This window comes from Lactuca virosa, chromosome 4 (assembly GCF_052849685.1).
Source record: "Lactuca virosa cultivar CGN04683 chromosome 4, Lactuca_virosa_CGN04683_v6, whole genome shotgun sequence".
Taxonomy (NCBI): Eukaryota; Viridiplantae; Streptophyta; class Magnoliopsida; order Asterales; family Asteraceae; genus Lactuca; species Lactuca virosa.
This window is the reverse complement of record NC_136429.1, coordinates 245,810,468-245,825,311: the sequence shown is the minus strand read 5'-3', so window position 1 is coordinate 245,825,311 and position 14,844 is coordinate 245,810,468.

Sequence of the window (14,844 nt, the reverse complement as noted above, 5' to 3'; positions counted from 1 at the left end):
CATTTTCCCATTACATTTACTTTGTGATCTTCACACAATAAACAATAATGTAAAAACTATATTTTTGGTTAATGATAGTCGGATTTTGGAAAATACACACTCTTACAAGAGACACACACACGGACACTAGATGCCTTGGTAGAAGGCTACTTTTAGTAGGAAACATAGGGTTTTCCACGGGAGTTCAAACAATTACAAACTTTTACAAACTTATACAATTACAGACTTACAAACACTTTCATGTAAATACAGACATTAATATACTTATGATCTCACCAGCTTTAAAGCTGATAAACTCTTTCAAAATAACTTGTATTCTCAGGTCACCAGTAGACAGGTACCGGTGCCAGGTTTTGAGAAGATGGAGCTCGTTCAAGACTCATCTTTTATTTTGATGTATATTTTTGGTGTCTATATAACTTGACAGAACACACTTGTATGAAATTATATTATTAATGCAATGGATGATGTTGTTGCTTGTTTACTACTTTGCATTGTTGTGATACTGAACATGACGTCCTCCACCCCCGAACAATTCCGCCGTTCCGGTTTTGGGGTGTGACATAGGGTGCAAAACCCCGGGATTTAGGGTTTCATCTGCCAGCTCCTACTCATCGAGTCCCTTCTTGGACTCGGCGAGTAGGTCACTAAAATACATGGACCAACCCGTTGCTACTCGACGAGTAGGGCAACCAAATCGTCGAGTAGACCTTGGAATCAAAGGAATTCTTATTTAAATCAATACCTGAGAATCGGGGTGTTACAACTCTCCCTTACTTGAACTTGACTTTGTCCTCGAAGTCTGTCGCGGCAAACAATTCCGGATAGTGCTCCCGCATCTCTGTCTCTGGCTTCCACGTCCACTCGGACCCCCTGCGATGCTCCCACTGTACCTTCACCAAGGGTATCTCCTTGTTCCTCAGAACTTTCGTTTTCCTTTCCAGTATGGTCACATGCCTCTCCACATAATTCAGGCGTTCATCGACCTGAATATCATCCAGTGATACCACTGCCTCCTGGTCCATAATGCACTTTCGCAACTGCGAAACGTGGAAAGTGCTGTGGATCCGAATAAGCTCCTCCGGTAGCTCTAGCCTGTAAGCCACCTTGCCAACCCTGGTAATGATTCTGAACGGTCCAATGTAACGGGGACCCAATTTCCCCCTCTTCCAGAAGCGGATCACACCCTTCCAGGGTGAGACCTTCAGGAGAACCATATCACCCACCTGAAATTCTAACTCAGATCGACGCCTGTCGGCGTAACTCTTCTGCCGACTCTGAGCGGTCTGCAATTGCTGCCTTATCTGCTGAATCTTCTCAGTAGTCTGCAAGACTACTTCCGTCTGCCCCATCACCCTGTGTCCCACCTCACCCCAACAAACCGGGGTGCGACATCTCCGTCCATACAACAGCTTGAAAGGCAGAGCGCCAATGCTGGAATGATAGCTGTTGTTGTAAGCGAACTCTGCAAGCGGTAGGTGGGAATCACAACTCCCACCAAAATCAATGACACACGCCCTAAACATATCCTCGAGGGTCTGAATGGTCTGCTCGCTCTGCCCGTCAGTCTGCGGATGGAATGCTGTGCTGAAGTGCAACCGCGTGCCCAGCTCCTCGTGGAACTTTTGCAAGAAACGGGAGGTAAACCTGACATCCCGATCGGAGACAATGGAAACGGGAACCCCATGGCGAGACACGATCTCGCGAACGTACGTGTCGGCCAACTTCTCGGCCGACGAACTCTCCCGAATCGCCAAGAAATAGGCACTATTGGTCAATCGATCCACGATGACCCATATAGCATCAAATCCCTTCGCCGTCCTCGGCAACTTGGTAATGAAATCCATCGTGATCTGTTCCGATTTCCACATGGGAATCTCTAGAGGCTGCAGCTTACCATGCGGCCTCTGGTGTTCGGCCTTGACCATCCTGCAGGTCAAGCACCTCTCGACATACCAAGCGATTTCTAGCTTAATACATGGCCACCAGTAACTCAAACTCAGGTCTCTATACATCTTGGTGGCCCCGGGTGAATAGAAAAATGAGACTTATGAGCCTCCTCCATGACCGTCTGCCTGACCCCACCAGACATCGGAACCCAGACCCGACCGCATCGGGTTAATAATCCCCGACTATCCTGCATAAACCGGGTATTCTCACCCTTGATCCTCTCCAGCTTCCAATTCTCCGGTCGCATGCCCTCAACCTGGGCATCTTTGATCAAACTCACAAGCGGAGAATCCACTGCTATCCTCATACATACCGCTGGGGTGGAAGACCCAGCTGGCTTGCGGCTCAAAGCATCCGCAACCACATTCGCTTTACCAGGGTGGTAAAGGATCTCGTAGTCGTAGTCCTTGACTACATCCAGCCACCTGTGTTGTCTCATGTTCAGGTTCGGCTGATCCATGATATGCCTCAAGCTCTTGTGATCCGTGTATATGGTACAACGGACCCCATAAATGTAATGCCTCCATATCTTGAGGGCGAACACCACCGCTCCCAGCTCCAAATCATGCGTAGGATATCGTGTCTCATGCGGCTTCAACTGCCGAGAAGCATAAGATATCACTCGTCCCCTCTGCATGAGGACTGCCCCTAAACCTGTGATGAATGCATCATAGAACACCACGAAGTCCTCAACTCCTTCCAGGAGTGTCAAAACTGGAGCCTCACGTAATCGCTGTCGGAGGGTCTCAAACGCCCTCTGCTGCCTAGGGCCCCACCGGAAATCCACCCCATTCCTCGTCAGACGAGTGAGGGGAACTGCAATCTTGGAGAAATCCTAAATGAATCTCCGGTAGTATCCTGCTAACCCAAAAAAGCTCCTGATGTCCGAGGGAGATTTCGGAATCTCCCACTGCATGACCGCCTCGATTTTGGCCGGATCGACCAAAATCCCCTCCTAGTTAACGAGGTGTCCAAGGAACTGGACCTCCCGTAACCAATACTCACACTTCGAGAACTTGGCATATAGCCGCTCTCGTCTCAGAATTCCCAATAGCTCCCTGAGATGCTCCTCGTGCTGCTCCCGGGTCTTGGAATACACCAAGATATCATCTATGAACACGATGACCGAGCAATCAAGCATCGGTCTGCAGACCCGATTCATCAGGTCCATGAATACTGCTGGCGCGTTGGTGAGCCCGAACGGCATCACCACGAACTCGTAGTGACCATAACGAGTCCGAAACGCGGTCTTCTCCACGTCCTCCTCTCTAACCCGGACCTGGTGATATCCTGATCTCAAGTCAATCTTGGAGAACCAGGATGCACCCTGTAACTACTCAAAGAGATCGTCTATCCTCAGGAGTGGATAACGGTTCTTCACCGTCAACTTGTTCAACTCCCTATAGTCAATGCGCATCCGGTGCGATCCATTCTTCTTCCTGACGAAGAGGATCGGTGCTCCCCACGGAGAACTGCTAGGTCGAATGAACTGTTTGCCCAACAGTTCCTACAGCTGTGAAGACAGCTCCTACATCTCGGGTGGTGCCAAACGGTACGACGCCTTAACAATAGGAGCCGCACCCGGCACCAGGTCGATCCGGAACTCGACCTGCCTCTCCGGAGGTATCCCTCACAACTCCTCCGAAAACACGTCGGCAAACTCCCTAACCACTGGAACCTCTGAAACCAAAATCTGATCTCTAACCCGCGTATCCACTACATACGCTAGGTAACCCGCACACCCGTGCTGAATGTATTGCCGAGCTCTGGCGGCTGAACAGAACCATGATCCCACTCTGGTGCCCTCCCCATATATGATCAGTTCTCCCCCACTTGGGGTTCGAACCACTACCCGCTGACCCTCACAATCAATGATGGCACCGAATCGACTGAGCCAGTCCATCCCCACAATCACACATACATCACTCATGGGAATCAGAATCAAGTCTATCGGAAAAGGTATCCCGAAGATCTCCATCTCACATCCTCGGTAGACCGAAGAAGCAGAAACCCCGTGTTCGTTGGCGATAGAGACTCGCAACGGACACTCTAGCTCGCCTACTGGCACTCTGAACTCCCTACTAAATGTCTGAGATACAAAAAACCGACTCGCCGCCGAGTCAAATAAAACCAATACATGTAATGAGTTCACTAGAAACATACCTAATTACAGGTACAACAGATAAGTATACAACAGATACAGTAAATGAGATAAGGGATAGAAACATACCCGCAACCACATCTGGCGCTGCCTTGGCCTCCTCGGCCATAAGGTGGAAGGCACGCCCCTGGGATTTCAGAGGCTCTGCCTTTACTGGCCTCCCATCAGATATCCTCAATGTAGCTGGCGCGGGGGCCTGCGCCGGCTTAGCGGCAAGTAACGAACAGTTGGCCTTTACGTGGCCAACCTGATCGCAATGATAACATAACCTCATACCCTGAATTGGGACTGCCTGGCGACAGTCCTTCGCGTAATGTCCCTCCTTGCCACACCTATGGCACCCACTACCAGCTCGACACACACCAGAATGACCCTTGCCACACTTTCCACAAGTGCGGCTCTGCTGACCCCCGGTCCTAGTATCAGTGGTCTTAGACCGCTTCGGCGCCGACTGAGACTGTGTCGGGGCCTGCCGATGATCTCTCAACTACAGCTCAATCTCCAACTCTCGCCGTCTAGCGGCCTCCTGTAACTCCAGAAGAGTATCACATCGCTGGGTAGACACAAACTGACGGATATCCGTCTTGAGCATGCTCAGATAACGGGTCATCTGGGCCTGCTCGGAAGCAAACTTCGGGCAAAACATCGCCCTCTCAATGAACATACGGGTGATCTCCGTTACCGACTCCCCATCCTGTCTCAAACTCAGAAACTCCTGTGACAACCGTTCCCACTAGACCCGTGGAATGTATCGAGCGCAAAACATATCCCTGAACTGCTCCCAAGTAACAACATCTCTCTGATCATCAGTGAACGACCCCGTCGCAAGCCTCCACCAGTCCTTGGCCCCGAACCTTAGCAGGTTCAGAGCACACCTGACCTTCTGGTCAGTAGGACATGAGCAGGTAAAAAAACACCCCTCCACATTTGAGATCCATCTTATAGCCTTGATGGGATCCTGCGTCCCATCAAAAGTAGGGGGCTTCGTGTTTATCGAAGTCCCTGTACTGAAAGCCCCTACTAGCTCCTCCCCTTGCCGCTGTTACAGCCGCGGTAGCTGTAGCAGCAGCCGTCTTAGCAAGGGCTGCATATCGGTCATCAAAGTACTCCCTCATAGCGGACTTAATAGTCCCAAACAACTTTGGAATCTATCCCCGGACAATCTCGACCACCTCCTTGCGGATGATCTCCCTGACTCAATCCTCTGCCAACACTGGCTCCCCCTGGCCAATAATCTCAGGTGCCACAGGGGCCTCCTGCTCACCCTGTCCAGATCCCGATCTGGATCCAGTCACGACATGCCTCGTAACCACCATACTGAAAATATAAGAGGAAGATATCACACAATCCGCATAGATAACCGGGAACCAACTCCCTTCTAAACCCTAGGGGTTGTGACTTCCTTGCTACGCGTATGGGTCCTGTGCTTTCAGTAGTACGGGCCCATACTACCTTCCACACCTACCCATATTTGTCTCAAGTATCATCACAACGCCCTAACAATATACATAATCATAAGGAGCACTCAATCCTCACTCCTAGAGGAATGCTAAATACCTCGTAACTGGCCTACCGGCCTCACACAACATACCCATCCATGAAACTTCCACCAACCCTGTAGAACTAGTGTATGCTAGCCATACATAACGCTGGACCCTATAGACTTTCGAATATCCGATCCTACCTTAAGCCCTAATCAATAAGAACAGAACATAAGGTCGAGCCAAACATTCTCAGGCTATAAAATTTTAATTATGTATAACCGTGATGCATACACTAAGCAACTATAGTAATGATGTCAATCTCATATACGGAAAACCCTAGGCTACCAGGCATCATATAATCAGGCAATTCTATCATGCAATTCCTGAAGATCCTTAGCCTAGTACTAGCATGTTGTTCTAACATTTTACTGGCTCCGGCTAATCGTACACCCTGCATCCTTATTGGGGTCTACTTACTGGCTCCGGCTAATCGTACACCCTGCATCCTTATTTACTTATTTTGAAAACCATTTTAGAAATCATTTTGAAAACCTTTCCTTGATTTGAGACTGGATTCACACGCATGTTCCTCCAATTCACTCAAACCAAGGCTCTGATACCAACTTGTAACACCCAAACATTCAAGCCAATTTAAACTTTTAAAAACATTACAAATCCATTAACTATTACAAAACTAGTTTTCAAAATGTATCATATCAGAGTATCCCAGAAACAAAGTCATAAAAAGTGAGGAGCTGTACGATCACGCCTTTGCCTTGCCACGATCCCCTGATGTAGCTAAAACAATAAACTGAAACTGTAAGCCCGAAAGCTTAGTGAGTTACCCCCAAAATACCGATACACATACAGTCCACATAATCATGTCACCAGCATCATAACATAACAAACTGAACAGCATATAATGGGTCCACAACTTTACAGAATGGATTACCCCTGGTCCCATAGCGTGAGTCTGGAATGCCTTCCGGGCCCACATCTCACATCTTCATTGCCATCGACCCCACAGTACGAGTCTCCTTTAGCCCGTATCTGGAATGCTCCTAGGGTTTGTTGGTTACCACACGGAGCAGTACAACCTCAACCCATCCCACATAGCATATAAACCATATAACATAACTACTGAGCATGCAATAATCATACAACATAACTACTGAGCATGCAATCATCATATAACATCACCGGTAGTCCTACAGATCTACCTAACTGGCATACCCACTAGCATGCAACACTAACCCATAATCAACATAACCACTGCTAGGATAACATATCCAATGGGCCGGCCTTGGTGCCTTAGACCCCTTAGTATAGTGAGGATAACTCACCTTGCAACTGTTGACTCGCAATATAAGCTCAAGATCTCGGATCACTGCCACCAACTCCACCACCTATCATCATAATAGAACCATACTAATAAATTCCCAACTTTCCAAAGCGTCCCATAAGTCAACTAGTCAACACTTGGTCAACGTCAATAGTTCATGTTGACCTTAACTCGTCGAGTACCTTCAGCTACTCACCGAGTTCCTTGTAATACTCGCCCCCTCGCCGAGTCACCTGAGTGACTCGTCGAGTTCTTAAGGCTCGCGATCGAAGCTCTAAGACCACTCGTCGAGTTTTCCCACTTGCAACTCAACAAGTTCACACGCATCCGCCAATTGGGAAAACCCCTAACCGACTTGCCGAGTCTTCGACTGACTCGCCGAGTTCAAGGCAATCTTCAACGGACTCGCCGAGTTGTTCATCCAACTCGTCGAGTACATGGCCATCATCATGTGGCTCGCCGAGTTGACTATGCAACTCGCCGAGTCCCTTTAGACCTTCATCCATACAGATACTTTTTAAGCCATGCAGCGGCTCCATATTGTAGACCCAAGCTTCTAAGGCATGTTTATCACGTAAAGTTGCAAACTTTACGTGCCTGCATGGCTCTAAAGGCTCTTAATGACAAATCCAAGCTTACAATGGAGTTTTACACTCAAGGAAGGCTTCATTCATGACCAAGCTCGAAACTTTATGAACCTAGAACACAAGAAGGGTCCAGATCTGAAGTTGCAACTTTAGATCTAGGTCATACACCACAATATCATCATAACCAAGCCAAAATAACCCTAAACCTCACCCAAATGAGATCTAGAAAGAAATGAGGTAAAGGTGACGACTTGATACCTTCAAATGATGCTAACTGAGGTAGATTTCTGATCCCCACACTTTCCTCGCTTCTAGCCTCATTCCCTCCAAGCTCTTCTTTTGAAAGATCCACTTTCCAAAGCTTAAAACACACAAGAATGAATCACCATACGGATTAGGGTTTTCTAGACTCTCAAGGGACTGTAAAGAGGCCGAAGGAGGCTTATGATTCTTTAAATAGGGTGCAAAACCCCAGGATTTAGGGTTTCATCTGCCAGCTCCTACTCATCGAGTCCCTTCTTGGACTCGGTGAGTAGGTCACTAAAATACATGGACCAACCCGTTGCTACTCGACGAGTAGGGCAACCAACTCGTCGAGTAGACCTTGGAATCAAAGGAATTCTTATTTAAATCAATACTTGAGAATCGGGGCGTTAGATATAGTAGTGCCTGAGTGTAGGTGAGGAAAATCCTAGAAGGAGAGTCTAGGAAGATTAGTGGTGTGTTCTTGATGGAGCATGTCCGTATGTGTATAGATGTAACATCCTGATTTTAAGGTACTTCTAATTTCAACCCTATAATTTAATTATGTTGGATTTTAGTACCTAAGTTCAAGAAAGTGTGCAAAAAGAGCCATAATGGCATTTTTTTGATTTTTGCCTAGGGAGTACGCCATGTGTACATGGGATACGTTGAGCGTACTAGGGCGCACCCTAGTACGTGGGGAGTACATCAGTGTACGTTGGGCATACTTGCCAGATATGGAAACCCTAATTTTTAGGGCGTGACTCGTATTTAAGCACTCTTATGGCCTCATTTCATCCACCTTATCTGCCTCCATCCCTCTCATACGTCTTTGCAACCCTAGTTCACCTTGAGGAGACTTTTCAAGCTTAGAGTGTGTATTTTGGTGCCTTAAAAGAAGAAGGAAGGAAGCGAAGCTCATATTGAAGGAGAGAAAAACTTGGATCTGAGATTTCTACATCATTTGTAACCTTCCTAAGGTATAAAGCTTGCAACTTTATCCCTCTAGCATACAGATCTAGTTTTGGATGTCTTTATGGAGCTTTTTGGTCCCAAAAGGTTAGATCTTGAACATGGCATGTTATTGACCTTTAAGCTATCCTTTTAGAGCCTAGGAGAGGTCTTAAGTCATAAAAATGGGTTCCAAATGGTTATATTTGCTTCATGCATCATTTAGAAGGTCTTAATGGAATAAGACCTTGAGTTAAGCACTTATTAGTCATGCTAAGTCATAAAGTTGGAGAATTTATGAATCCTAAGAGTATTTTAGCCATGGACCTGAAGTATGGATGTAAGAGGTTAAGCCATTAAGCTCTTAATTGATTTTGGACTTCTAAAGAGTACGCCCTACGTACTCGGAGTACACCCTGCATACGAGGTCAACCACACCGATGGTGGTCAACGTGTGAGGCTGCGTGTACGCCCAACGTACCTCCAGAGTACGCCCCGCATATGCACCTTGAGTTGACTTGGTCGAGTTGACTTGGTTGGGTTGACTCGGCTTGGTTGACTCAGTTGACCTAGTTGGTTTGACCAGTTTGATTTTGACCAAGTTTGACCTTGAGGGTATTTTGGGATGTTGATGGAAGTTGGTCATTTCGTGGGAATTGGTGTCGGTTAGAGAACTGAGATTGGGAGTCTAGACCTCATCAGCTTCTGTTCAGTTTGTGAGGTGAGTTTTTCGTCACTGCACTTGCGGGTTGAAGGCACTATGGCCAGCCTATTGGTTGATATTCACCGATATGCTGAGTATGGAATAGATATGGATGAGTATGCTAGTTATTAATATGCTAGTCTGGTAGATCTGTAGGACTACCTGTGATTCTGTTTGCATGATTATTTGTATATGTTTATTATCTGGAATATGTCGAGATATTGGGTTGGGTTGAGGTTATACTTCTCCGTGCGGCAGCTAACAAACCCTGGAGCATTCCAAATATGAGCTGAGGGCCGGGTAAGGCATTCCAGATTCATATTGAGGGCTCATGAGCATTCCAGATACGAGCTGAGGACCGGGCAGTATGCCAGACTCGTACTGAGGGCTTGATGGTATTTCAATCTGAGGATTGATATGGTCAGGGAGCAAGCTAGACATAATCTGTGGGCCCCGGGGGCAAGCTAGACTTATGTTGTGGGCTCAGGAGTAAACCAGTCTTTTAGATGTGGACCCATTGCATGCTATTATTGTATATGTTATTTTGTTATGTGATGGTATTTTGGGGGAACTCACTAAGCGTTGGCTTACAGTTGTGGGTTATGTTTCAGGTACTTAGGATGACCGCGGGAAGGCGAAGGCGTGACCGTACAAATCCTCTTGTTATGATCTATGATTTCGGGAAACTTCGATGTTGGAAATGTTTTGAAAACTATTTTTGTAAACACTTTATGGTTTTGGGTTGAATTTAAAAAGTTTAAATTTATCATGATTTTTATGGATGTTACAAGTTGGTATTAGAGCCTTGGTTTGTGTGAATGGGAGGAACACTCGTGTAAATCCAGTCTCAAACTATGGAAAAATATTTTTAAAAATAATAATAATTATTATAATTTTCAAATTGTTTCAAAATAATCAAAGAGGATGCGATGTGTATGATCAGTCGGAGCCAATAAGTAGACCTCAAATTACCATACTGTTATTTGATCTTGTGATGTGTTAGAACAACATGCTAGTGATAGGCTAGGGATCTTCAGGAATTGCATGATAGAATTGCCTGATTATATGATGCCTGATAGCCTAGGGTTTTCCTTATATGAAATTGACATCATTATTGTAGTTGCTTAGTGTATGCATCATAGTGGTACATAACGAAGATTGTATAGCCTGAGAATGTTTGGTTTGGACTTATTTCCTTTTCTTGTTTGATGAAGGGCCTAGGGTAAAATAAAGGTATTCGACTATTTATAGGATCTGATGTTATGTATGATTAGCATAGACGAGTGTTGCAGGGTTGGTGGAAGTTTCATGGAGGTGTTGTGTGGGATTAGTCAACCAGTTTCATAATGATTAGCCTTCCTCTAGGAAGTAAGGATCGAGTGTATACGTGTGCTAGTGTGTATTGTTAGGTTTATTGTGATGATCCTCTAAGACAAATACGGGTAGGTGTGGAAGGTGGTATGGGCTCGTACTACTGGAAGCACAGGACCGTATGCGTAACAGGGAAGTCATAACCCCTAGGGCTTTGTTAGGAGTTGATTCCCTTGGTATGATTTACATGTTATCTGACATCTCCCTGGTTTATTTTCAGTATGGTGATGACGCGACATTTTGAGGCAAGATCCGAATCAGGATCAGGGACAGGTGGCCAGAATGGGACGGCTGTGTCAGAGGACAGTATTAGGGATATTCTTCAGGAGGAGGTTGTTGTGCACTTTCGGGCACAGTTGCTAGAGATGTTTGGTTCTATTAAGACCGCCATGGTGGAGTACTTTTATGAGTGATATGCTGGTCTCTCTAGGGTTGTTACTGCTGCAACCACCGCAGTCGTTGCCGCTGCTGGAGTTAGTACTGGGAGGGTCTTCCAGTATCGAGACTTCGACAATACGAATCCACCGACTTTCGATGGAGTTCAGGATCTGATCATAGCCATGTGGTGGTTGTCTGACATTGAAGGGTGCTTCTTCACTTGCTCTTTCCCAGCTGACCAGAAGGTCAGGTGCATTCTGGACCTTCTGAGGTTCGGAGCGAAGTATTGGTGGATACTTGTTACCAGCTCGTATTCTCCTGAGTAGAGGATTGCAGTCATTTGGGAGCAGTTCTCGGAGAAGTTTCGTTCTAGATATGCTTCGCTGGTGGAACGTGAGAGGTTGGCTCAGGAATACTTGGACTTGAGACAGTGGACAAAGTCGATGACGGAGATCACCAAGATGTTCATGGAGAGGGCCATGTTTTGTCCTGAGTTTGCTGCTTCTGAGCAAGCTCAGATGACCTGTTACTTAAGCATGCTCAAGACGAACATCAAGCAGTTTGTATCCACTAAGTGTTATGGTTCATTGCTGGAGTTGTAGGAGGCCACCAGGCGGCGTGAGATTGAGATGGAGCTCGAGACCAGGGAACGGAGACCGGCCCTGGCGCAGTCGCAGCTTGCGCCTAAGTGGTTCAAGGCCGCTGATGTTAGAAATGAGGGTCAGAAGGGTCGCATTTGTGGGAAGTGTGGCAAGGTTCACGAGGGTGATTGCCGATCATCTTCTGGGTGCTTCAATTGTGGCTGGCAGGGCCATATAGTGAGGGATTGCCGCCAACAGGCCCCAATACCCAGTTCCAGTATTTGTTACCACTGCAACCAGGTTGGCCATGTGAAGGCCGATTGTCCCTCGCTTGCTGCTAGGCTGGCGCAGGCTCCAAATCTAGCTACTCTGAGGATCACGAATGAGAGTTAGGGGAGGACGGAACCCCCGAGGGTTCGAGTTCGTGCTTTCCAGCTCACGGCAGAGGAGACCAGCTCAGCACCAGACGTCGTGACAGGTATGTTTCTATTGATTATGTTTTATGTTATGCTCATGTATATGCTCCTAATAGGTACGTTCTTAGTGAACTCTTTTCATGCCCTTGTTTTATTTGACTCGGGCACGAGTCGGTCCTTTGTATCTCAATCTTCCAATAGGGAGTTTGATATTCCTATTGGGGAGTTAGAGTGTCCGTTGCAAGTTTCCATCTCCAACGAACACGGGGTTTTTGCATCCTCAGTGTATCAGGGTTGTATATTGGAGATCTTTGGGGTACCTTATCCGATTGATTTGATACCTATCCCCATGGGGGATGTATGTGTGATAGTGGGTATGGACTTGCTGCGTAGGTTTGGTGCCATGATTGATTGTGAGGGTCAGTGAGTGGTAGTTCGAACTGGTTAATAATGGGGAGGGCACCAGGGTTGGTTCAGGGTTATGTTCGGCAACTAGGGCTCGTCGGTATATTTAGTACAAGTGTGCAGGTTATTTAGCTTATGTGGTTGATACTCGAGTTATGGATCAGATTTTAGTTTCCGAGGTTGTAGTTGTTAGGGATTTTGTTGATGTATTCCCGGAGGAGTTACCCGGTGTGCCTCCTGAGAGGTAGGTTGCGTTCAGGATTGATCTTGTGCTAGGTGCGACCCCGATTTCCAAGGCGTCGTACCGCTTGGCACCACCTGAGATGCAGGAGTTGTCATCTCAGCTTCAGGAGCTGCTAGGAAAGTAGTTCCTTAGACCGAGCAGTTCTCCGTGGGGAGCGCCGATACTATTCGTCAAGAAAAAGGATGGTTCACACCGGATGTGCATTGATTACCAGGAGTTGAACAAGTTAATGGTGAAGAACCGTCATCCCCTTCCGTGGATTGACGACCTCTTTGATCATTTGCAGGGTGCATCTTGGTTCTCCAAGATTGATATGAGGTTTGGGTATCATTAGGTAAGAGTGAGAGAGGAGGACGTGGAGAAGACCGCGCTCCAGACTCATTATGGGCATTAGGAGTTCATGGTAATGTCATTTGGGCTCACCAATGCGCCTGGTGCATTTATGGATCTGATGAATCGGGTATGCACGCCGCTGCTCGGTCGATTGGTTATTGTGTTTATTGATGATATCTTGGTGTATTCCAAGACCAGAGAGAAGCATGATGAGCACCTTCGAGAGCTTTTGGGGGTTTTAAGGCGAGAACAACTTTATGCCAAGTTCTCGAAGTGCGAGTACTAGTTACGAGAGGTTCATTTCCTTGGCCAGCTCGTTAACGAGGATGAGATGTTGGTCGATCTGGCGATCGAGACTGTGATGCAGTGGGAGGTTTCGAAATCTCCCTTAAAGATCATGAGTTTCTTCGGTTTGGCAGGGTACTATCGGAGATTTATTCGGGACTTCTCCAAGATTGTGGTTCCCTCACTCATTTGACGAGGAAGGGGGTGGATTTCCGATGGGGCCCTGAGCAGCAGTTAGCATTTGAGACTCTTCGATAGAGGTTATGTGAGGCCCCGATATTGACCCTCCCGGAGGGGGTCGAGGATTTTGTGGTATGTTGTGATGTGTCCATCACCAGTTTGGGGGCGGTTCTCATGCAGAGAGGGTGAGTGATTGCTTATGCTTCACGGCAGCTGAAGTTGCATGAGAGGCGATATCCCACACATAATATAGAGTTGGGGGCAATGGTGTTCGCCCTCAAGATCTGGAGACATAATCTATATGGGGTCTGTTGTATTGTCTACATGGATCACAAGAGTTTGAGATATCTGATGGACCATCCGAACCTGAACATGAGGCATCACAGGTGGCTGGACATTGTCAATGATTATGACTGCGAGTTCCTTTACCATCCGGGTAAAGCGAATGTGGTGGCAGATCCTTTGAGCCACAAGTCGGTTGGGTCTTTAGTCGGGGAGATGTGTATAAGGATATCCGTGGATTATCCACTTTTGGGATTGATTAGAGAGGCCCAGGTAGAGGGAGTTCAGAAAGAGAACTGGAAACATGAAAGGATCAGAGGTGAGATTGACAGATTTGTCACGGATAGTTGAGGGTTATTGACCCGGTGTGGTCGGGTCTGGGTTCCAATTTCTAGTGGAGTGTGGCAGATTCTGTTAGAGGAGGCTCATAAGTCTCTCTTTTCTATACACCTAGGAGCTACCAAGATGTATCGGTTTGAGATTGAGCTACTGGTGGCCGTGTATGAAAAGGGATATAGCCTGGTATGTTGATAGATGGTTGACCTGTAGGATGGTCAAGGCTGAGCATCAGAGGCCGCATGGCAAGCTGCATCCTATGGAGGTTCCCATGTGGAAATGGGAGCAGATCACCATGGATTTATCACCAAGTTGTCGAAGATGGAAAAGGGTTTTGATGCTATATGGGTCATCGTGGATCGATTGACCAAGAGTACCCAATTTTTAGCCATACGGAAGAGCTCTTCAGCCGAAACGTTGGCCGATGTTTATGTCCGAGAGATTGTTGCTTGCCATGGGGTTCCGATTTCAATTGTTTTTTTCGAGATGTTGGATTCACTTCTTGATTCTAGCAGAAGTTCCACGAGTAACTGGGCACGAGGTTACATTTCAGCACTGCATATCATCCGCAGACTGACAACCAAAGTGAGTGGACGATACAGACCCTTGAGG